Source organism: Dipodomys spectabilis, unplaced genomic scaffold (assembly GCF_019054845.1).
Source record: "Dipodomys spectabilis isolate Male_0828 unplaced genomic scaffold, ASM1905484v1 ptg000364l, whole genome shotgun sequence".
In the NCBI taxonomy this organism is placed as follows: Eukaryota; Metazoa; Chordata; class Mammalia; order Rodentia; family Heteromyidae; genus Dipodomys; species Dipodomys spectabilis.
In genome coordinates this window covers 281,714-307,528 of record NW_024871041.1, presented here as the reverse complement: position 1 = coordinate 307,528, position 25,815 = coordinate 281,714, and the positions used below count along the sequence as shown (strand labels likewise).

Sequence of the window (25,815 nt, the reverse complement as noted above, 5' to 3'; positions counted from 1 at the left end):
GAATGATCATGAATACAAGAAACTGCTAAAATCTAATGAAATATGTATTAAAATCAACTTAGTGGTATACATTTTGTGTATATTATCACAGTGAAACATAACTGTTGAAAAAATTATGTGAGAGCTAGGATAATGGTACAGGATTATAATCCTAGTTACTGGAGGGGCAGGTAGGACTGTAGTCCAAGGCTAGCCTGAGGCAAAAATACAACTCCCTTTCCAAAAACCACCAGAATTTAAAAGGGCTGAAGGATAATTGATTAGTAAGCATGAGACTGAGTTCAAACCTCAGTACCACATATACACATTAATAACTGGAAGCTGGTTGCTAAGAAGCATTAAATCAGACATTGTCATTGTAGCCATTTCTAGGAATATAATTATAATTAGAAGAGGAATACCAAGCTTTGTTTCTCTTCATCCCAAATAAGCAAGCCTAAGCTACAGAAATTATTTTAAGTTCAAAACCAGTCAAATTATATAGTACTTAGAAGGCTATTAAATGATAGGTATATACGAATATAATCATTGGAAACCCATTAGATAGCTCCCAGAAAATCTTATGCATATAAAAGTAACAGCTCAATTTTCAGCAAATTTTTGATAAATTAAAATTGTCTCACCAAATCAATTTGTGCCCATATCCATTAGGAACAGTAGAACAAATAAGAGTGGCTCTACTACCCATAAGCCTCTAGTACACTCAAAGGAACTGTCCAGATTTCATCTTCTCGTACAATATAGCCTAAGGCCTAAAGCATAACATAAGATAATCCTTATGGAAATCACTTAGTTGGGCCAGGCACTGGTGGCTCACGCCTGTAATCCTAGCTACTCAGGACGCTGAGATCTGATGATCGAGGTTCAAAGCCAGCCCAGGCAGGAAACTTTGTGAGACTCTTATCTCCAATAAACCACTAGAAAACCAGAAGTGGCACTGTGGCTTAAGCGGTAGAGTGCTAGCCTTGAGCTGAAGAGCGCAGGGGCAGCGTTTAGGCCCAGAGTTCAAGCCCCATGACTGACAAAAAAAAAAATAAAGAAAGAAGAAATCACTTAGTTGGGCCAGAGGCATGACTCAATGGTAGAGCACCTGCCTACCAAGTACATGACACTGAATTCAAATCCCAGAATAGGGGGAGAAACAGTCCATGTAATTTTACTGAACAGAAATATTGAATGTCCTGTAAAAACTTCCCATACAAACTTTCCCCCATTCTTTTGCTTCTTTCCCTGATTAAGAAAATTAAACTTACAATCAAAATTAAACCTACAGTGCCTTTACTATCTAAAAGTAAAAGATACATAGTGCTTCCTCAACACAAAGAGGTAGCTTGAAAATTTATTCTAAAGTTCAAACATAATTTTAAAGTTTTGTATTTCTTTCCTATTCCTCTTTAAATTAATCTCTACTTTTTCATTTTATGCACAATCCTGAAACTTCTAATTTGCATCTGAAAGCTAACAGGACTTATGTCTCATGAGTTCCAAAAAAGAAAATGGGTAGTTTGTTTGTAGGTAGTTTTACAGCTCCATCAGGAACTTCATCTACCTAAAAGAAACATTAAAAAAAATTACCATCATTCAGTCATATACACTTCAACACATCAAAATAAGTTGATAACATATTCAAGAGAGCTGAAGATATAAAATCGGACATATTACAGGTTCCAAATCATATTCCCAACTATTAAACCTAAGAAGTTCCATAAAACAAAGGTGTCTTTTTCAAACTCACTTTGTTGCAAAACCAAAGCTAATTCAGTCATTTCTTTTACGCAGTCATGTTTCTATGATTTCTCTGCAGAAAGTTATGTGCCATGCTAGCAGTAGCAAAACACATGGAATATGTACCACCATTAACTTCCTCAAATCCCCAAATTCTCAATTCTTAAACTTATCTTACTCCAAGTATTTCACATAAAGAATGTCAAAATCTACATGAGGAAATGCTCAACCTCTCTAGCCATAGAAGAAATGCAAATCAAAACAACATTGAAAGACCACCTCACCCCATTTAGAATGGCTATAATCAAGACCTCTAATAACAACAGATGCTGGAGGGGATGTGGACAGAAGAGAACCCTACTGCATAGTTGGTGAGAGTGTAAACTTGACCCAGCAATCCCACTTTTGGGCATTTACTCAAATGATCACAAACAAGACCATACAAAAGCTACCAGCCCAACTATGATTATTGCAGCATTATTTACCATAGCTAAGATAAGGAACCAACCCAGATGCCCCTCAGTAGATGAATAGATCAAGAAAATGTGTTATATATAAAATGGAATTCTATGTCTCTATCAGAAAGAATGACACTGCCCCATTTGTTAGGAAATGGAAAGACTTGGAAAAAAATTGTATTGGGGTTGGGAAGGTGGCTCAGGGGTAGAGCGCTTGCCTTGTATGCATGAGGCCCTGGGTTTGATTCCTCAGCACCACATAAGAAAAAAGCTGGAAGTGGTGCTGTGGCTCAAGTGGAAGAGCGATAGCCTTAAGCTGAAGAGCCGAGGGACAGCGCCCAGTCCCATCCATAGTTCAGGCCCCACGACTGGACCCAAAAAAACAAACAAACAAACTTATATTAAGTGAAGTAAGCCAGGTGCAAAGAAACATAGGTCCCATTGGTTTCCCTTATTTGCTATAACTAGTATATATCTGAGACTAGCAGAAAAGGTCAAATAGGATGATATTAAGTGAAATGAACCCCAAGATAAGGAATCAAGTGTTTTTTTTCTTTCTTGCTATTGTTTGTAACGTATTTATTAGGTACCACATGATTTTTTTTGTTTTTTTGTATGTCCCTACCCCACGGCATGACCTGTTTTCACTGTATTTGATGTTGGTATAATTTGGGAAGCAGAAGGGAAAAAATAAATTGTTCAAACAGGGATACAGGCTGACCCATTGCAACAATGACATGTACAAGATGCTATGTCAAGAAACAAACTTTAAGGGCTAGGAAGGTGGCTCAGTGGTAGAGCACTTGCCTTGCATGCATGAGGCCTGGGTTCGATTCCTCAGCACCACATAAGCAAAAAGAAAAAAGCCAGAAGTGGCACTGTGGCTCAAGTGGTAGAGCGCTAGCCTTGAGCTGAAGAGCTGAAGGACAGTGCCCAGGCCCAGAGTTCCGGCCCCATGACCGGACCCAAAAAAAAAAGAAAAACGAACTTTACAATTTGGAGGGGGGGTGTAGTGGTATAGTTGGGAGGGAAGGGATGGTGGGGGAAAACAAAGGAGGAGGCAACAATGCTTGATAAGAAATGTACTTATTACCTTTGCTCATGTGATTGTAAGCCCTCTGTAAAATATCTTCACAATAAAAAACTTATTAAAAAAAAGAATGTCAATCTACTTCACAATTCTAAATGACATTCTAGAAAGCATAAACAGAGTAATGTAAAAGCTGACATTAACAAAAGTTTAAAGCAACACTTCCCACTCTGAAATGTATAATGAAAACATCCTTCAATTGTATGGCTGAATCACATGGGGTTACCTGTTCCTTTATTACTTTTCAATCTTTCAAGCCACCAAACACTAGTATGTTCCAAGAGTTAAATAACATTTCTTTTTGAAATTTCAAAAACATGGGGTTGGAGTTGTGGTGCAGGTGGTAGAGCACCAAGCCAATGAACAAAAGTATCAGATTACTAGGGTCTGAGTCCCAATCTCAGAGAGGAGGAGTACAAATACAAAACATTTTAATTAGAAAACAAGTTGACTGCAAATACAAGAGCTGACCCTAGTATCTATCTGTGTAAGCATTACAGAATAGAAAATCTGGACTCATAATCTATAATAATGAGGGTTTCAGACAATAACAGAATAAATCATACAATAGTTCTAAGAACCTTAATTTCTCTACTTGTCCCCTCCATCCTTATACTATTATGTTGGTTCATATGCTTCTTTCTGCTAGTAAACAGCTTTAAGAGTTTGTTCAAACGCTTACTACATGTTAGGCAAATATTTTAAGTTATTTTCAAAAGTACTGCTAATAGGAAGAGATGACAAAGTTCCAAAACAGAAATGTACTCATTTAATTATAACAAAATCTTATTTTTAAACTACCACTAGTGCCGGTGCCAGTGGCCTGTAATCCTAGCTACTCAGGAGGCTGAGGATCGAGGTTCAAAGCCAGCCCAGGCAGGAAAGTCGGTAAGACTCTTATCTCCAATAAAACCACTAGAAAACTGGAAGTGGCGCTATAGCTCAAGCGGCAGAGTGCTAGCCTTGAGCTCAAGAAAGAGCACAGGGACAAGAATCTTGCAATATGTTTCAAAGTCAAAGCATATACAAGAGAGTTAAACAGATTTTCCTAAAGGGAACTGCTAGCTTAAAATACCAAAGGATTATTATATTAAGGATTATTCTAGTAAGACTCTACTGAAAAGGTAGACTAGGGAAAAAAAGGAAACAAACTGAAATTGATAAAGACCTGGAAGGAGAAGGGATCAAGGCACACTGGAAAAGTCCATCAAGCCACATACTGCAGATTTGGGCACACTACTGTACACATTGTTTTCATGAAAATATATAAATATAAAACAAAATCAAGGAACAAAGTGATCTTTGTTTTTTTGGGGGGAGGTCCGGTCGTGGGGCCTGAACTCTGGGCCTGGGCGCTAGGATTACAGGTGTGAGCCACTGGGGCCTGGCTGTTTCTCTTCTTACATGCTAATGGACATTTGTAAATTACTATGTCATATGTTTTTTTTCTTTCTCCTTCCCCACTTTTTTGCCCTTGTGGTGAAGATTGAACTCAGGACCTTGTGTATACTATGCTCTGTCATTGATCCATACCTCCAAACCTCATTATTTGTTTGTTTTTGTTGGTTGTGGGGCCTGAACTGGCACTGTCCCTCAGCTCTTCTGCTCAAGGCTAGTGCTCTACCACTTGAGCCACAGCCCCACTTCCAACTTTTTCTGCTTATGTGGTGCTGAGAAATCAAACCCAGGGCCTCATGCATGCAAAGCAAGCACTCTACCACTGAGCCACCTTCCCAGCCCCACTCGTTGGTTCTTTATTTGTGAAGAAAGAATGTAGTTACTGCCACATACATATTAATAGCAGCTAGTAGTAATTTCTGATGTGTCTTTCAGAAGTCCCTTTGTCTTTTCTTTCCTTGTTTGATTTTGACCCTACGGATTGAACTTAGGGTTAAGCACTGTCCCTGAGACATTTTACTCAAGGCTAGTAGTCTACAACTTGAGCCACAACCCCACTACTGGCTTTTTTGGTAGTTAATTGGAAGTAAGAAACTTTGGGCTTTCTTGCCTAGACTGGCTTCAAACCATGATCTATAGATCTCAGCTTCCTGAGTAGCTAGGATTATAGGCATGAACTACTTTCACACAGCCTTTTGTCTTTTCTTTATTTGATAGATATATAGACCATAGTCTGATATAGTAAGCAGTTTAACTGGATTTTGTGAGGTACTCTTATAAAATTGAACCTATATACCTTCTGTAGCATTTAATTCCTTGACTCAGTAGTTCTGTAACATTTGGTTTGTATCTTTCACAGTGCTTACCACATAAGTATTTAATATGAATCATTGATTAAATCATATGATTTTAGAATTAGAAAAAGGACCTTTTAAATCATCTAGTTTTCTCTGACCTATTTCTATCATAATTGTTAATGGAGGATCATATATTAGTAGTTTGTTATGATTTTTGCAGAGTTACCACTTTTTTTTTTCTGGGTCCAGTCGTGGGGCCTGAACTCGTGGCCTGGGCGTTGTCCCTCAGCTCTTCAGCTCAAGGCTAGTATTCTACCACTTGAGCCATAGTGCCACTTCCAGCTTTTTTCTTTTTGCTTATGTGGTGCTGAGGAATCGAACCCAGGACCTCATGCATGCAAGGCAAGCACTCTACCACTGAGCCACCTTCCCAGCCCTAAGAGTTGCCACTTTTATTACTATATGTTTTGCCAAGAGTTGCCACTTTTATTACTATATGTTTTGCCACTGATGTCATAATCAACAAAAAATAATATAGACAATGTTTAATAAATTGTACTTTTAGCCAGGTGTTGTCTGTAATCCTAGCTACTCAGGAGGCTGAGATCTGAGGGCTGTGGTTCAAATCCAGCCCAGGCAGGAAAGTCTGTGAGACTCTTACCTCCAATGAACCACCAGGAAACCAGGAAGTGGCGCTATGGCTCAAATGGTAGAGCACTAGCCTTCAGCTGAAGTGCTGAGGTACAACACCCAGGCCCAGAGTTCAAGCCCAATGACCGCCCCCCCCACCTACACAAACAAAATTGTACTTTGATGCAGTTTTCTTTGTGATTATGTTTATAGAATAGAAGTAGAGAAAATAAGTTTGTTGTTTTTTTTTGTTGTTGGTTGTGGAGCTTGAACTCTGTGCTTGGGCGCTGTCCTTGCGCTCTTCAGCTCAAGGTGAGTACTCTATTGCTTGAGCCACAGCACCACTTCTGGCTTTCTAGTGGTTTATTGGAGATAAGAGTCTCATGGACTTTCCTGCCTGGGCTGGCTTTGAACAGTGATCCTCAGATCTCAGCCTCCTGAGTAGCTAGGATTACAGGCGTGAGCCACCGGCGCCCGGCTGAGAAAATAAGTTTTAATTACTTATGTTTCATGTTCTTTAAGTGCTTACTTATCATTAAAAGGCATGGTTTTTCTTTATTTGTATAACAATTCATATGAGAGTTTAAATGTTTTTCACTAAGCTTGATCGTTTACTTGTATTCTGCTACTTGAGCCTTACCTCTAGCCAAGCTTTTTGCTACTTATTTTGGAAAGGGAAGTCTCATGGACTTTGCTGGGCTCGCTTTGAGCCTTTGTCTTCTGCATAAAGTAGCTCTGGGTTGCTAGGATTACAGGCATGAACTTCAAGAGTTTTTTTTTTCTCCCTCTAAAGCCAGAAACTACTGAATATCATTTGATACAATAATATTTCTAGTGTTTCAGAAAATACAAATTTGTGAATTCTTACAAATGTATGGAATCAAGTTTTTCTAAGAATTTTAAATGTTTAAGTACAGGATCTCACTATCTTAGAAACATGTTTTAATGTTATTTGTTAAGCTCACAAATTTGTTTTTAGTTGTCAAGCTATGAGAGCCAGATTGCCAAGCTGCGATCTGAGGTTGAAAAAGGAGAAGCATTACAACAAAGTCTGGAATATGATCTGGCTGTTGCTAGAAAGGAAGCTGGCCTTGGAAGACAAGCTGCTGAAGAGCAATTAGCTGAAGCCCACAGGATCCAAGAAAAACATCGTGGTAAGAATATTGTTATTTCGGGGCTGGGAAGGTGGCTCAGTGGTAGAGCGCTTGTCTTGCATGCATGAGGCCCTGAGTTTGATTCCTTAGCACCACATAACCAGAAAAAAAAAAGCCAGAAGTGGCACTATGGCTCAAGTGGTAGAGTGCTAGCCTTGAGCTGAAGAGCTAAGGGACAGCGCTCAGGCCCAGAGTTCAGGCCCATGACCGGACCCCCCCCCCCCAAAAAAAAAAAAAGAATATTATTTGTTTTAATGTTTGGGGCTGTAACATTATTAACATTATTCTAGAGCATTGCTTGATGTGTATATTTGTGTAGGATCAAAGGAAGGGTTTGGTTCATTGACTGGCCTTTGACTGATAGACTTTGCTGAGTGTGTATAAAATCTGGCAATTCTGTGAATACTTACTTACTTTAGATTCTTTAAAAAAATTTTTTATGATGTTGAGGATCCAATCCAGGGCCTTTTGTGTGCTACTTAAGTATTCGTCCTCCTTCAAAATGTATTTCAAGGACTGGGAAGGTGGCTTGGTGGTGGAGCACTTGCCTTGCATGCATAAGGCCCTGGGTTTGATTCCTCAGCACCACATAAGCAAAAAAGAAAAAAGCCACAAGTGGTACTGTGGCTCAAGTGGTAGAGCACTAGCCTTGAGCTGAAGATCTGAGGGACAGCGTCCAGGCCCAGAGTTCAGGCCCCACGACCTGACCAAAAAAACACAAACAAACAAAAAGATGTATTTCAAAATTACTTTTGCTTCCTACTACTACCATTGTTAAAGAAGGTCTTCCAAGAGTGCAAAGATACCCTGGATTCTAAGGCATATTGGAAAAGACTGGAGCAGATAAATTAGATCAGTCAAAGCATTGCAAAAGTACTTAGAAGGTACAAGAGACATACAAATCTTCTCAGACACAGTCAAAAGATTAAACCCACAGATGTAGGGATAGATGAGGAAGAAGAAACAAAAACTAAAGGCTTTGAAAACCTATTCAACAAAATAAGAGCAGAAAATGTTTGAGAAATAGAGTATCATCCTTGTGCTGGAGGCCTACCATACTCCAAACAGGCAAGATTAGAAAAGAAATGCTCCTAGATACAGTATAGTAAGCTACCTAAATATACAGAATATCGAAAGTGTCAAAAGAGAGGAAACAAGTAACTTACTATCACAAGCTCATTGTAAAAACAGCAGATTTCTCAACACAGATAACTAAATGCTAGGAGGACTTGGAAAGACATTATTCCAGACCCAAAAGACAACTGTCAACCCAGATTATTTTACATAGTTATTTTACATAGTTATTTTATATAGTTATTTTACATAGTTTTATATAGTTATTTTACATAGTTATTATTTTACATTATTTTACATAGCTATCCATAAAAATTGGTTGAGAAATAACAACATTCCACAATAAACAAAAACTACTGGAATTTATGGCTTCTAAACTAGCACCACAAAAGGTAGTTAGGGAAAAATTACCCGCAGAAGAAGCAAACATCACAAAAAAACAAAATGCCAGGAAACATGGCATACTTCTCTCAATATTGACATTGAATGTTAAAGATCTTAGTTCTTTAGTCAAAAGACATACACTAGTCAGGTTCTGGTGGCTCACATCTGTAATCCTAGTTACTTAGGAGGCTGAGATCTGAGGATCGTGGTTCAAAGCAAGCCTGGGCAAGAAAGTCTGTGAGACTCTTACCACCAATTAACCACTAGAAACCTGGAAGTGGAGTGGTAGCTCAAAGTAGTAGAGCACTAGCCTTGAGCAAAAAGAGCTCAGAGAAAATGCCCAGGATGCGAGTTCAACCCCCATGACTGAAAAATCGAACAAACAAAACCCTCAAAAAACATAATGGATACTTAGATCAAAAAACAATATCTAAAACAAGATCTAACTCTTTGTTGCTTATAAGAAACACATGGCTTGGGGTAAAAGAATGGGAAAAAATACCTTCCAAGCAAATGGACTTCAAAAGTGTTTAGCATTAGCCATATTTATATCTGATACTCTAGATTGCAAGCTAAAAATTAGTCTGAAGAAACAAAGTCGCTTCATATTTGTCAGGAGCCCTAAAGGGAGTCTCTCTGCATGTTAAGCTTGACTATCTCGCTGGAACATCTCCAGGCTGTTTACAGAATCCAGTCCTTTCATCCTGCCCTAAACAAACACCAGGTAGCTGCTAAGGACCACCTTTTCACACTGCCCTAAGCAAACATCCTACAGCTGCTACGGCCAAAGAAAAGGCTTCCTTATTCTAAGCATATAAATACCCCTGTGTGAAAAATAAAAATTGGCAGCTTGATCAGAATCCTTGTCTTGCTGTCATTCTTCGTGTCTCTTGTCCCTTCATTCCTTCTAGCTTAGGTTCACTGCCCTCCTTGAAGTCCTGTGGGTCGGACAATATTAATGAAGGTAATCATCCATGAAAAAAAATTATGATTGTTAATATATATGCACCAAATAGCTCACACTCAGATTTATTAAATACTTCTGAACTTACAAACTTTTATAGATAATAACAATAATAATGAGCGACTTCAGTATTTCACATAGGTTATCCACATAAAAACATCAGTAAAGAAATCCTAGAATGGCAGGATTAAATGGCAGTGTAGACCAAATGAAATGATCAGACATCTACAGATGTTACAACACAATACACATTCTTCTTGGCAGCTCATAAGACTTTCTAGAATATATAGCAAGTCTGAGAAAATATAAGAAAATTGAAATATTCTATCAGACCAAAATGGAATTAAACGATATCTCAACAGAAAAAAGATACTATAGACAGTATTCAAACATAGACACCAAACATAATACCAAACCTCAAATTATCTTGAAGAAACAGGGTAAGCCGGGCGCTGGTGGCTCACACCTGTAATCCTAGCTACTCAGAAGGCTGAGATCTGAGGATCACGGTTCAAAGCCAGCCTGGGCAGGAAAGTCCGTGAGACTCTTATCGCCAATAAAACCACTTGAAAACTGGAAGTGGTGCTGTGGCTCAAGCCATAGAGTGCTTGTCTTGAGCTGAAGAGCGAAGGGACAGCTCCAAGGCCTCCCATGACTGACCAAAAAAAAAAAAAAAAAAAGAACCATGGTAACAAAAACATGGTATTGGAACTGTATGTATGTATACTTTACAGGAAATCATGTCATTTACAGGAAAGTGAATGCAATTGGAGGACATTTGTTCAGAAAACAAAATGTCACATTTTTAGTTATATGAAAACTATATATATTGGCAAGAACAAAATATCCTAAATTTCTAAAATTCTATATTTTCATACTGTTAGACCAAAAAGGCTACAGGTTCTTATCTTTTAAAAATATGCACCCATAAGTGCTTTGCTTTTTGTTTGCTTTGTTTTTTTGTTGTGCTGGGAATAAAACTCAGTTGAGCATGCTTGGCAAGCACTATCTATCTATCTATCTATCTATCTATCTATCTATCTATCTATCTATCTATCTATCTATCTATCTATTTATCTATCTATCTATCTATCTATCTATCTATCTGCCTGTCTGTCTAGCTGTCTGTCTGTTGTGGGGCTTGAACTCTGGGTCTGGGTGCTGTCCCTGAACTCTTCAGCTCAAGGCTAGCACTGTATCATTTGAGCCATTGTATCACTTCTGGTTTTCTCGTGGTTTTATTGGAGATAAGAGTTTCATGGCCTTTCTTGTCTGGGCTTGCTTTGATTGGTGATCCTTGGATCTCAGCCTCCTGAGTAGCTGAGTAGCTACCAGCGCCTGGCTAGGCAAGCACTATTTATAGCACTAAATACAATACAAGCCCTCTTTTCTTTTTAATTCTGATCAGAGATCTCAAACTGCTTTTCATAAATAAATAAATAAATCACAAACTGCTTTTCATAAATAAATAGCATAAACATTAATATACTGCTGAACCAAATTACAAAAGAGACTCAGAGACAAAGATATAGTAGAGGGTGCATAATTTTTTTTTTAAGGATTTGACAATGAAGTGTCTTTTTATTCTCTTCCTCTGAAAACTTGCATGGAGAAATTAAACCAAGGAAAAGTAATAAAACTTATAGGCCTCAGGGGTCTCAAAGGAAAAACAGAATAAAATCAGGTATCCACTAATATGCTCAGATATTGCACACTTAGTGGTCCTGAATCAAAATTTAAGAATGGTCTCTAAAGGGATGGGGAAAACATCCAGTACCCTTTACAAATTTAAATAGAGGGCAGCAGACATGCTTTACACTCCAAAACTATGGTAGCAGTCATTCTAAATGTGATCAAGGTAAATGTAGAATGGACATGTTCTAAACACAGCTACGATTCAGCAAATCTTAAAACCCACTAAAACCATGATTACATTGAAGGAAAATGCACAAATAGGGATTTTGAGGGTTTTTTTTTCATTTGAAAGTAATCTTAATGCTATTAAATTCAGAAATATACTAATTTAAATACCCAATCCTATGTATCTAAAACACACAATGCATACATACAAGTATCTATTCTCTCCACATGTTAGCGCCCATTCATATCATGGTTTAGAAATGAGGAGAATAGATTCCCCTTAAACTGCAAGTCAATAGGTGTTTCTTTACAGTTAACTTTAGCAAAATTCATACAAAATAGTTATTAACAATGATCTTTACTTGTTAACTCACCAGGAAACACCTTCAAAACTGCATTTTGTTAAAGTTTCTGTACTAAAATGTAGAAAAACTGAACTACACAAATATTGAAAAGTTAAAAATTCCTAAATTTTTTATTCCTGGTACCACTACCACAATTCACAGGGCAATATAGCTGATGTAATGAAAAGAAAAAGAAAAAGACAAAGCTGCAACAGATAAAAGACCTCAGCAATGTACATCTAATTGACACTACGTTGCATTAATCAATAGCTGCACTTTTTGCAAACTGTGGCTGTGACAGTCCTGAACAAGAAGGGTTTCCTGTTTAAGCTGCAGTAACTTTTCTGACTATGGATCATCGTTCCTTCTGTGGCAGATTTTTACAGTTCCTCTAAGGCATTTGGGACGACTGTCTCAAAGTAAACTGCAGCTTTCCTGACAACTCCTCGCTCTCTCTCCTGCTAAGAACTGTAGCCCTTTTTCTGTTGTTTTTAAAACCTTCTACTACCATATCCACCACTTCCACCACCAGATCCATAACCACCACCATATGGACTGCCAGAGCTTCTTCCACCAAAACTGCCCCCTTTCATGGGTCCATAATTTGATTGCTGTTATCCACTGTAATTTCCAAAATCATTATAGTTACTGCCACCAAAATTTCCTCCTTCATTGTAACCATCATATCCTCCTCCACCACCCCCCTATCCTCCACCTTGGTTTCCATAACCTATTCAACCACCACCACAGCCTCCTCTACTACTATAACCAGGGCGGCCACCATAGTTGCCACCATCACCTCCAAATCCATTCTATCCACCATCACCTCCTCCATAGCTACTTCTGCTGCCACCACCTCCACCACCATAGCCTCCTCTTCCACCAAAGTTTCCACCACGTCCAAAATTACCTCCACCACCTCCAAAGTTTCCTGCACGACCCATAATGTTGCCAGATCCACCTCCACGACCTCTCTGTGATCCAGCAGACTGCATCTCTTGTTTAGAAAGGGCCTTTTTCACTTCACAATTATGCCCATTAATAGTGTGGTATTTCTGAACAACAATTTTATCAACTGTATCATGATCATCAAAAGTTACAAAAGCAAATCTTCTCTTTTTCCCACTCTGCCGGTCTTCCATAACTTCTATGGTTTCAAACTTGCCATATTTTTCAAAATAGTCTCTCAAATTATATTCTTCTGTATCTTCTTTAATACCACCAACAAAAATTTTCTTCACTGTTAGATGGGCTCCTGGCTTCACAGAATCCTCTCTAGAAAGCTCTCTCTTTGGTTCCACAACACGTCCATCAACCTTGTGGGGTCTAGTACACATGGCTGCATCCACCTCTTCAACACAAGAATAAGTCACAAAACCGAAGCCCCTGGAACATTTTGTCTGAGGATCTCTCATTACCACACAATCTGTGAGTGTGCCCCATTTCTCAAAATGTTCTCTTAAACTATCACCTGTAATTTTGAAGCTCAGACCACCAATAAACAGCTTCGGCAGCTGCTCTGGTTCCTTTGGATCATGGCCTTCCCCCCCCCCCCCCCCCCCCCCCCCCCCGGTGACGGCGGCGATGGCCAGAGTCAGGCTGGGGGCCACCGGGCGGCAGTTTTACCTCCATTTTGAGACCAGACTCGCCTCTTCCAACTAGAGTTCAATATGGGACCGACAGGAAGAGGCCGAGGGTGCATAATTTTGAAATATATATTGAAAGGGTATAAATTTGATTGAAAGAGATGGTTTGCAGCTATGAAAATTGAACAAGGAAGCATGTTGAAATTGTTTTGGGAAGGTAGGAAAGGGAGAAGGGGAAAGGAAATTGATAGACGGGGTGAGATTGATTGGGACATATTTTAAACATGTCTGGAAATATAGCAGGTGTGAGCTACTGGTGCCCTACTCCTTTTTATTTGTATATGAAATTACTCTCCCTTCAAGAATGCTGATACAGTTAATTCCCCTCATTAGAAAATAAAGTTCTAGCTTTCTTTGTTTGTATGAGCTTTCTTCATTTATTGTATGTGTGGTACCAGGGTTTGAGCCTAGGGCGTAAGGTTTGCAAAGTGGTGCTCTATGGCTTAAGCCACAACCCAGCACTGATGCATTTAACTTTAAAGACATTTTTGCATGTAGCTATTACAGCCTTGACACTGAAGACTTTACCTGCTCAAGGAGAGTTCTCCATTAGACCCCCCTTGTACCGGATCCACTTTATACATTAGTGTTCTGTACAAATACCAGTAGAGTGCCCCTGAATTGTCTTCCCCTAGAGGTTCTACATGGAGACTGTCTACATCCAGACCCTTGGCAGAAAAGGAAGGAGGGTTGGGGAAAACAATGAACTAAATAAATGGAAGAAAACTTCAATACACGAACCTATCACCTGTTTCAAAATGCCAAGTACAGGATATTATTTTTCCATCTGGGCAGATAAAATACAGAATGGGATGGGGCTACCTTCTTCGAAGAACAAGATATAGAAATGCTTGAAATGTTCCCTACCCCAACAACAGCTCCCACCCCTCCAAAAACAGAGAATTCCAATGAATGGTTTGACTACCTGGCTTAGATTTACTTTATATGTACACAAAAGGTAGTGGGTAGGATAAGATGTTCTAAGGCTTTGTCCCGTGTAATCCACTGTGGCATCTCAGTCAGAACCCACAGCAACATTCTGCTCCAGCTGAGACTCCCAATTTACCCCAGGGCCTGACCTAGGCTGGAGTCCTGAATGAAGACTACTTCTAAATGACACGACCAAGAAAGGACTAGAAGTCATCACCAGGTCTAATCCTGTATGATCCCGACACCTGCTAGCCGGGCATCCGTGGCTCATGTCTGTCATCCCAGCTACTCAAGAGGCTGAGGTCTGAGGATCACGACTCAAAGCCTGCCCAGGCAGGAAAGGCCATGAGCCTCTTTATCGCCAATTAACCACCAAAAAGCCAGAAGTGGAACTGTGGCTCAAGTAGTAAAGCATTAACCTTGAGCAAAACAAAAACAAAACAAAAAGGGGTCAGGGACAATGTCCAGGCCCTAGTTCAAATTCCTACCACACCCCCCCAAAAAAGATTCAAGAGCTCTTATGTCTAACTAACCACTAAGAGATAGAAGCAGCACTGTGGCTCAAGTGGTAGAGCACTAGCCTTGAGCAAAAAAGCTTAGGGACAGTGTCTAGGCTCTGATTTCAAAGCTCCATTCTCAACTACTGCGTTTTTACTGCACTAGAGAAAGGGCTTTCAGAGAAGCACCTTGAGTAGATCGAAGACATCATCTGCATCTAGCCAGTAATCACATAGGCGGGGCAGAATCTCCACACGGGTACGAAGAGGCAGGTCTTGGAAACTGGCTTCTCTCAGGGGGTTGGATTTCCCCTCCTCAAGCTCCCAGTGGTAGTTGATAATGTCTTCCAGGTAGCTGTGGAATGTCTGAGGCCTACCCATAAGGCCCAGACAAAAATACATGAATGTACACAAAGCTGTGGCTTGAGAGCTGACAAACTTATCAACGGCAACAAGGAGGATCTGATGGTCTTGGCTGCTTTATGTATTAGACCAACTACATGACGTTCCAAAGAAGATAAACGTGTCCTAAGAGCTCCCCATGGAGAACTCTTTTAAAACACAGGTAGCAGCACATGCAAGTCAACAGCAAACTACAAAGTGGAGAAAACTGTCTAATCTTTTGCTCATCCTATTTATTTATGCATGCATGCATGTGTGCATGCATACATGCGTACATGCCAGGCCTGGGGATTGAACTCAGGGCCTGGGCATGGTCCCTGAACTTCTTCTGCTCAAGGCTAGTGCTCTACCACTTGAGCCACAGTGGGATTTCTGGCCTTTTCTGTGTATGTGGTACTCAGGAATCGAAATGCATGCTAGGCAAGCACTCTACAAATGAGCCACATTCCCAGCCTCCAAATACTCTTAAAGATCCATTTTCTCCTTACTTTCCTATTCAAAATATTAGGAAAGACCACTGGCTGTAAGATCGTATTGTGTGAGTAAAGAGATGAAGACCTACTTGAAGTTACCTGTTTCTTATAGCAAAGAAACCAAGACAGAGGAGTAGAAATAGAATGAAAACAAGGATGAGTCAACTGCTTTCTAACACCCAAGGTTAGCCACTTGATATTAGTCAGCAAAGAGCTCTTCAGCCAGCTTCAGACAGAAGACACTTCCCTTCTATTGGCCAGCCCACAGACAGAGGCAGAGGCCTGGGGTACTGGCCGCTTTTAAGGGTCATCTGGCTGGAACTGGCAGAATTCATGACTAGGAAAATCAACTGATTTAACAGCTGCAATGTGTTTGGGATATCATAGAAAAAAGGCAGCTACTGACCTCTTAGAAGCACATGTCAGGGACATGAAAAGGTATCAAGTCTCCTTACTAGGTAGTAATTAAGGCAAAGAACCATACACAGTGCAGACTAAGTGAAAAGTAGAATCGCCTCCTTCCACACGCTTCAAGCATTTGTGAGGCTTAACTAATGCATGCACATGATTGATGAGGCCATATTTAGCAGGAGTTCTTGTAAATCAGCAAGTGAAGAGGTTGTATAAGATAATCTGAGGTAGAGCGCAGCAGTGCACCATCCCCAGTACTGGAGCCACAGTCACTGACTGACAGTGTCTATCCTTTATTTGTGTGGGTAGATGTGAATCCTGAGACTTGAACTCAGGACCTGGGGGTGCTGTCCTTGAGCTTTTTTGCTCAAAGCTAGGGCTCTACCACTTGATCCACAATTCCACTTCTGGGACTTTTACTTGTTAATTGGAGATATAGAGTTTCATAGGTTCCTACCTAGGCTAGCTTGATCTGTAGATCTCAGACTCCTGAGTTACAGGTACCCAGCTTGAAAGTGTTTCTTCTTTAAGATCACAGAACCTAGGCCAAAATAGCTAACAGATCTTTTGTTTTGGACAGGACTTTACAATGTAGCTAAGCCTGTGGATGAAATTTGAGGATCATGGTTCAAAGCCAGCCCAACAGACAACCTAACAAAACAAAAACAGCAAAAAAATCCTAAAAGGAGGTATGGCTCAAGGCATACAGCACCAGCTGTGAGCTAATCTTAGGACCAACTCAAAAAATACTGAAATTGGAATTTTGCAATAATAAATGGGGTGATTTGACAAAAATACCTAGAGAAGTTCTATAAACAACTAACAACAAGACATCACACAGGTGCTGCCCCGAGCTACATCACACGGCTGAGATGACCTGGGAAGACCATGGTTTGAGGCCAGCCAAGCAACAAACACAGAATTGGGCATTCCACGCCTGTCATCCCAATTCTGAGGAAGGCTAAGATCTGGAACAGTAGGGCTCCAAATCAAGACAGCCAAAGGAAAAAAATCCTGGGACTTCTTATCTCGGCAGAAAATGCTAGCCCTAAATGCAGTGAGAAGACAACTTATAAGAAGCTAAATCTGGAAAAATCACTAAAAGAAAGCATGTGAAAATGATCCTTTTGTAGTATCACTGATTTTGCACACAGAAAAAAAAATTAGAAATATATAGGAAAAAATATATTACATTGACCTGAACTAAATGAAACTTTTTTTGGAGGGAGGGAGGTCATGGGGCTTTAACTCAAGAGACTGGGCACTGTCCCTGGGGTCTTTCACTCAAGGCTAGCACTCTAAGCTAGCTCTCTATCACTTGGAGCCACAAAGCCTCTTTTGGTTTTCTGGTAGTTAACTGGAGAGATGAGTCTTAGGACTTTCCTGCCAGAGCTGGCTTTGAACCACAACCCTCAGATCTCAGCTTCCTGAGTAGCTTGGATTACAGGTGTGAGCCATCAGTGCCCAGCTAAATAAAAACTCTTGTTCTTTAAAAACATAAATGGAAAATACACACTAGGAGCAAATATTTACACTTTGACTTTGTATGTCTAACAAGGGACTTACATCCAGACTGCATAAAAAATCTAAACAGTTCCATCTACAAACTAGTAAATACCCCTAACTGAACATAAGTAATGAAAAGATGTGAGTAAACATTTCACCAAGAAGAGATGTACAAATGAACAAGAACGATGTCCAACATTCCTGGTCATCGGGAAAATACAAATTAAAATGACAGTGAGTTACTACCTTAAAGACAAGAGAATCGGTGAAATTAAAAGAGCAAATGTTGGTAAAGATATAGAGCAAGCAAGTAGACTTCTCCTATTTCACTAGTAGAAATATAAAATGTCACAACCACTTTGGAAAAAGAGTTTGGCAGTTTCTTGCCTTTAAATATACCATTACCATAAGATTCAGAAATTCTCAAAATAAATGAAAACACATTTACAGCAACATTTGCATGCAAATACTCACAGTAGCTTTATCATAACAACCTCAAAAGCAACACACATCCCTATCAACACATGGAAAGGATAAACAGCTTGCAATTTATTTTTCACTAGATACAATTTAATCCTTCACTTGGCCAAAATGAACAAATTGATACAAACAGCAATCCCAAAGAATTCTGCAGATATTGCACTGAATGAAAGAAGCTGGACTTGACAGTGTGTTGTCCCATTAGCACAAATTCTACAACACTACCACAAGGTATCTTAGTAAAACTGAGGCCGCTGACAGCCAGACCAGTTTACATGGGAGAGCAACTACAAAGACAACTTTCTGGGAAGATGGAAATGTTCTATGTTTCTGAGCAGAATGATGACTACATGGCACATTCATTTGCTCAAATCCATTGGCCTGCCAGGTGCCAGTGGCTCACATCTGTAATCCTAGCTACTCAGGAGGCTGAGATATGAGGCTCCTAGTTCAAAGCCAGCCCTGGCAGAAAAAGTCTATGAGACTCCTATCTCCAATTAACCACCAGAAAGCCAGATGTGGAGCTGTGGTTCAAATGATAGGCAGCTTTGAGCAAAAAAAGCCAAAGGACAGTACCCAGGCCTTAGTTCAAGCCCCCAAACCAGTACACAGACCCAGTCATGCGCACACACAGAAGCGGCCTGTATGCTGAAGATATGTGATTTTACTGAATGATGTCACAAGTTCAAATAAACACATTTAGCAGGAGCACTGTAATTTCCAAAGAGATAATGTTTAAAAGACAAACTTTCAGTACTATATTTTGTTTTTGAAAGCAAAGCAAAACAAAACAAAGAAAGTGTGGTTGGGAATGTGGTTCAGTGGTACAGTGCTTGCCTAGCATGAATAAAGCCCTGGGTTCAATTCCTCAGTACCACACACACAGTAAAAGCTAGAAGTGGCATCATGGCTCAGTGATAGAGTGCTAGCCTTGAGCAAAAGAAGCTCAGGGACAGTGCCCAGGCCCTGAGTTCAAGCTCCAGGACTGGCAAAACAAAAACAACAAAAACATCCCTGTGTATACTAGAGAAGAAAATGGAAAAAGAAACCCCAGCAAGAGTGAACAGAAGAACCCAGGTGCTTATCATCAACCTTGGGGAACAGAAGATAGGCAATATTCTACTACGAGCAGAACTTGGGCGTGCTCCAGAGCCATTGGCTCCTACGACTCTGAAAGCATGTAACCTCAGACTCCTGCTCTACATGTGCAAGTGCTTGGACCCACACAGTGCAGATAACCCCAATTACCCATCAATGTGAACACTGACACTCTCCTTGCCCAAGAGACAGAACAGCGCTCCTGAATTGTGTGAGGCAGCCTGTCAACTGCTTTGTACATTTTGTCCATTTACATGTATCCTCAGTTTTCCTTCTTTTGTACTTATAAAAATACATCTCTGATAATGCTTTTGCAACTTGTGCTGATTGCTCGACCTTTTCACCTGTCGTGTGTAATGGCGGGGCGGGTCGGCTCCCGGTTCTCAGGGTCACAGGCCTCAGGACATGGGCAAAGCCAAGGAGCTTTGGAGAGTCCACAAGGGCCCAGAGAACCATGAGACCCTCCTCAGAATCCAGCGTCTCTACTTTGGGGAGTGTTTATTTGTGCATCAAGAGGAAATAAACAGAATCAGGGCCTCATGCATGCTAGGCAGGGGCTCTACAAAAGGGAAGGCTAACAAATGTCAGGGCTCTTTTCCAAAAATAAGGGAAAGGTGAGGTGCAGTGGCACATACTTGTAGTCCAACTATCCAGAAGGGTGAGAACTTCAAGGAGAACCCCTTGAACCCAGGAGTTCTAGACTAGCCTGTACAACACAGCCCATCCCAGGCTCCAAAGACAACCACCACCAAGAAAACAGATCTCAGCACAAAACAGTTTTGTCAACATTGATCAAATTTACTTGCTAGTGCCTTCACAGACACTAGAGAGCTATTTATTTGGCAGTTATAACGGCATCAGAGAGCCCAGAGGCACCAAGTAAATTATGCTACTGCTACCAGGTTATGTGGACAACAGAAGACACAAGTGCAAGAAATATAGAAAACTATCGTTTTGTTAGGCGGTATTTCACCAATATTTCAAACAAAAATCAAAAAAAGGCACAAACAAGAGACAAAAATTCTACACTTGAGTGGCAGCTGGTGTAGCTATGAGTAAATGATAACAGATTTGTGAAAAGCAAACTCAACCATCACAGTAAAGAATGAGCAGGGGCTGGGAAGGTGGCTCAGTGGTAGAGCGCTTGCTTTGCATGCACCACATAAGCAAAAAGAAAAAAGCCGGAAGTGGCGCTGTGGCTCAAGTGGTAGAGCGCTAGGCTAGCCTTGAGCTGAAGAGCTGAGAGATAGCGCCCAGGCCTGGAGTTCAGGCCCCATGACCGGACCTCCCCCCCCCCCCAAAAAAAAGAAAGTGCAGACACAGAGCCTGGGAGCTCATTTGCATATTATGCATTAGGGTATACTGTCTTATATGGACTAGGGGTAGATGCTATGATTGGCTAGCTATCCCTGTGCGATAAATATGTGCTAAGAGCACAGTTAGTAGTTACTCACTTGATATCCCTTCGCTGATGGCAGCCCTGAAGCAAGCAGGCAATCAGATCGCTAATAAACTCCACATCATCTCTGTGAAGAGCTGCCTCTAACTCCTGAGAGAGAAGAGGAAAGAGAGAGATTAAATACTGAGACTTCTTAAAATCTACACTACCACCAAAAGCACAGAGCCCAAGCAACAGAAAATGGCTGGTCAATGAAGCAAAGGGCTTGCTGCCATTTTCCATCTTCCCCCAGTTACTGCTGCAAGAGGAGCAATGAGAGCTTTCAGGTTTTTCCTAGAGTTTCTCTTATTGCCCCTACCATCCCCCCCATTCCTTTTGTCTACACTCTGGAAGACATACCCACAATTCTTGGGGAGGGTTGGGGAAGACAGTAATGGGGGGCAGGGACTGAACTCAGGGTATTGCACCTGCTAGACCTGTATTCTAACACTTGAGCCCCAGTGTGTGGGGGGGGGGAGGGAGGAGGTTGGGGAAGACAGTAATGGGGGGCAGGGACTGAACTCAGGGTCTTGCACCTGCTAGACCTGTATTCTAACACTTGAGGCCCTGTGTGTGTGTGTGTGTGTGTGTGTGTGTGTGTGTGTGTGTGTGTGTGTGTGTGTCGATCCTAGGGCTTGAACTCAGGGACTGAGAGCTGTCCTGAGCTTAATCTGCTCAAAACTAGCGTTCTGTCACTTGAACTCAGCACCACCTCCAGCTTTTTATGAGTAATTTACTGGAGTTGAGTATTAGGGACTCCCCCGCCCAGGCTGGCTTGGCAGCACAATCCTCAGCTCTCAGCCCCTTTTGCAGCTAGGGTTACAAGTGTGAGCCACGGGCGCCCGGCTCAGCCTGCTTTTTTGTTGGCTATTTTGGAGATGGAGCTTGGAAACGGTTCCCGGCTGACTACTTACTAACGGCAATCCTCCAGATCTCATCCCAGCCCCATGGCTGTGATACAGGTGCGTATTTCTTTTTTGCAAAGCCATGCTAGCTGTATAATCAACTAGATTGCATATTGTATAGTTTTCTAATTTAGTGGCAAAACAAAGTACAGGAGCATTAAAGCTTTATAATCAATTACAAGTACTCTTTGTTATATAACGGTTTCAAAAATAAACCAACTGCAACACTGTATGTTGAACTTAACAGAACTGGGAGGAAGAAATTTGGCAACTTTTACTTTAATGATGCTACTCCTACATGTCTAGAGGAGATTGCTGTTATAGGACGGCTCTTACATCATCTGGAGAGTAATGCCTTGGTGAGATGCATTTGTTTTGCTTACGTTTGCAAGCACTCATGTGTACAGTCTAGGGCCTGGAAATCCCTTTTCTGGGCCAACTGTATATCACACAGACTTTTTTTTTTTTTTGGTCGGTCATGGGGCTTAAACTCTGGGCCTGGGTGCTGTCCCTCAGCTCTTCAGCTCAAGGTGAACATTCTACCACTTAAGCCACAGTGCCACTTCCAGTTTTCTGAGTGGTTTACTGGAGCTAAGAGTGTCATGGACTACTCTCCTGCCTGGGCTGGCTTTGAACCGCAATCCTCAGATCTCAGCCTGCTGAGTAATTAGGAGTAAAGGCGTGAGCCACCAGCACCAGGCACAAAGACTTTTCTCTACGGCCTTCCCAGGTGAATTTCACTTTGCCAATCCTTCAATTTCGATGCCTGAACTACAGTAGCTATGTACTCTGCAACACATCTGCCTATGAGTCCCTCCTCTCCCAGAGTACATCAAAAGCGCAACTTGCTTGCTCTTAAGTGTGGCTTCCAACTCTGAAGAATAGTAGAGATGGGACCCAGGCCTTTGCACACGCCAAGTACTATTCCACTGATGTAAAGTCCCAGCCCAAAAATGCTCATTTTTCATTAGAGGTGCTTAGACTGAAATACGTAATGTCTCCTAGAGTTTATATTATTACTAAATATATTACTGGCTCTGCCAAGTAATTCTAACTACCTAGGAGGCCAAGATCTGAGGACTGAACTTCAAAGCCAGCCCCAGACAGGAGTCCATGAGACTCTAATTAACCACCAAAAAGCCAGGACTGGAGCTATGGCTCAAGTGGCAGAGCACTACACTAGCCTTGAGCAAAAAAATCTCAATGACAATGCCCAGACTCTGAGTTCAAATCCTAGGCAAACGTGCACTCGTGCATGTGCGTCTACATACACACACACAGAGGACATACCAAATTAAGTTGTTTTAACAGCCACACTTGAGAACATAAGGCAAGAACCAGGAGGGTATTGCTCAAGAGAGGACTGCCAGAAGTCTAACATAGGATATGCGTGATCTCTTAGAGACCAGACTTGGAAAACATTTAATGGTGATTTTATTTTTAAAAAATAATCATGATTTGGAGTAGAATGTAAGATGTGCATTAACTTTTTTGGCTGAGGACAGCTCCTGGGCCTGGCACCTGTAGAGAAGGCTTCAACCACTGAGCTCGCCCCCAGGTTCCCTAAATCAATATGAAGGGGGAAGAAAATCATAAATGATTTTCAGTCAACTATTAAGTGAGACAAGAGGCTTCTCAGGCTTCTTTCTGGGAGAAAAGTTTACTTTCTTATAGGATAAGTACAATAGAAGGATACAGAGTCCGGACTGTTGGATTAGGAGAAAAGAACAGGCCCATGCTGTCTTTCAAACAATATTCCAGCCCCTTTCCTTGCTTCCCATTTCCCCCCGACACCATAGGTCCTAGAATATGGTAAATAACTCAGTACAGTCTGTAGACAAACAGGTTCAAATACAAGACTGCCTTTTAAAACGTAATTCTACAATACTATGTTTAATATAACAGAATGCCACCTGGAAATATACTAGGATGGGGGAGAGGCATGCAGGCATGGATGCACAAATGCAGACCTGAGTTAAGAAGATGGTTAAATCATTAGGAGTGACATTGTCCAAAAAGAGATGTACTGTACTCATTACCTGACTTACGTAATTGTGACCAGTCACCCTTGTAACAACAATTTTTTTAAGTTATCATTAAAAATTAGAACCAAACCGGGCCTAGGTGACTCACACCTGTAATCCTAGCTATTCAGGAGGTTGAGATCTGAGGATCAGGGTTCAAAGCCCGCTTGGGCAGGAAAGCCCATGAGATTTTTATCGCCAGTTTAACCACTAGAAAAACAGGAAGTGGCACTGTGGCTCAAGTGGTAGAGTGCTCACCTGGAGCTGAGGGACAGTGCCCAGGCCCAGAGTTCAAGTCTCATGACCAACCAAAAAAAAGAAAGAAACTTTTGCAAAGGTGGAGAAATATTTTCCTGCCAAAGGTCATATGGCCTTTTATAACATCATTATGGGCCATACAAAGTTATCAGTACAATCAGAGCAGATACATTCCTGTCTCTCTGTCCCCTCATTTACCAACTGACTTCCTAGGCCTTCAATGGGCCACAGGCCAGACTTTCCCCATCTCTGTTTAAAGAGTAGTTTGAGTTGTGCAAGATGAAAAGCTCTGGAGATGTGTTTGTTTCACAACCATAAAAATACACTACTGAATATAACAATGAAAATAATATTACGGAAACACACTGGTGGCTAATGGTAATTAATTACTGTACAATGAAAACTTGTTAACAGGAAAAAAGTCATTTTCATGATTTTTCTTTTTTCTTTTGGCTTTTGCTCTACCACTTTAAGCAACAGCTCCACTTTCTGGTTTTTGAGTGGTTCACTAGTGATAAGAATCTCATAGGGGGCTGTGAATGTGGCTTAGTGGTAGAGTGCTTGCCTAGCATGAACGAAGTCCTGTGTTTGATTCCTCAGTACCACATACACAGAAAGAGCCAGCAGCAGAGGTGTGGCTCAAGTGGTATAGCACCAGTCTTGAGCAAAAGAAGCTCAGGGACAGCACCCAGGCCCTGAGTTCAAGCACCAGGACTGGCAAAAAAAAAAAAAAATTATAGGGATTTTTCTGCCCGGGCTGGCTTTGAACTGTGATCCACAAATCTCAGCCTCCTGAGTAGTTAGTGTTACAGGTGTGAGCCACCAGCACCAGACTAATGGGTTAACTTTTTTTTTTTTAATTTAATTTTATTTTATTTGTGAACATACTGTACAGAGGAGTTACAGTTACATGGGCAGGATAATGCGTATATTTCTTACCAAGCATTGCAGCCTCCTCCTTTGTTTACCCTTCACATCCCTTCCCAGCTTCCCCCCTCCCCCCCTAATCCCAATCGTTCTCCTTCCCCCCCTTTCCCCACCTTCCCCCCCCCCCATACCAACGTTGTAAAGCTCGTTTTGGACATGACAACTTGTACTTCTTATTGTTGCAACAGGTCCACCTGTATCCTTAAACAACTGGTTTTTCCCCATCTCCTCCACAAGTTATACTGACATCAAATATAGTGAAAGCAGGGGTTATAATGTGGGGGAGGGACATACAAAGAAACAAAGAGATAATAGCTAGCAAGATCAATAGAAAGCCCACGGATTGGGAGAAGATCTTTACTAGCCATACAACGGACAAGGGTCTCATATCTAAAATATACTTGGAACTCAAAAAATTAAACCCCCCAACAACAAATCCTCAAAGAAACAACTGCCCAATAAATAAGTGGGCGAAAGACTTAAAGAGAAACTTCTCTGAAGAAGAAAGAAGGATGGCCAATAGACACATGAAGAAATGTTCAACATCCCTAGCCATAAAAGAAATGCAAATCAAAACAACATTGAGATATCACCTCACTCCAGTTAGAACGGCAAAAATCAAGAACTCTAACAACAACAGATGCTGGAGGGGATGTGGACAAAAAGGAACCTTACTTCATTGTTGGTGGGAATGTAAACTTGTTCAACCACTTTGGAAAGCAGTATGGAGGTTCCTCAAAAGGCTTCACATAGAGCTCCCCTATGACCCAGCAATCCCACTTTTGGGCATTTACCCTAATGTTTACAAACAAGACCACACTAAAGCTACCAGCACAACTATGTTTATTGCAGCATTATTTACCATAGCTAAGATATGGAACCCACCCAGATGCCCCTCAGTAGATGAATGGATCAAGAAAATGTGGTATATATACACAATGG

At 41.0% G+C, this 25,815-nt stretch overlaps 1 pseudogene; it reads right to left on the bottom strand.

Moving 5' to 3' along the window:
- Positions 1-12,141: 12,141 nt before the first annotated feature.
- Positions 12,142-13,510, bottom strand: LOC122096002 (annotated as a pseudogene).
- Positions 13,511-25,815: the final 12,305 nt, after the last annotated feature.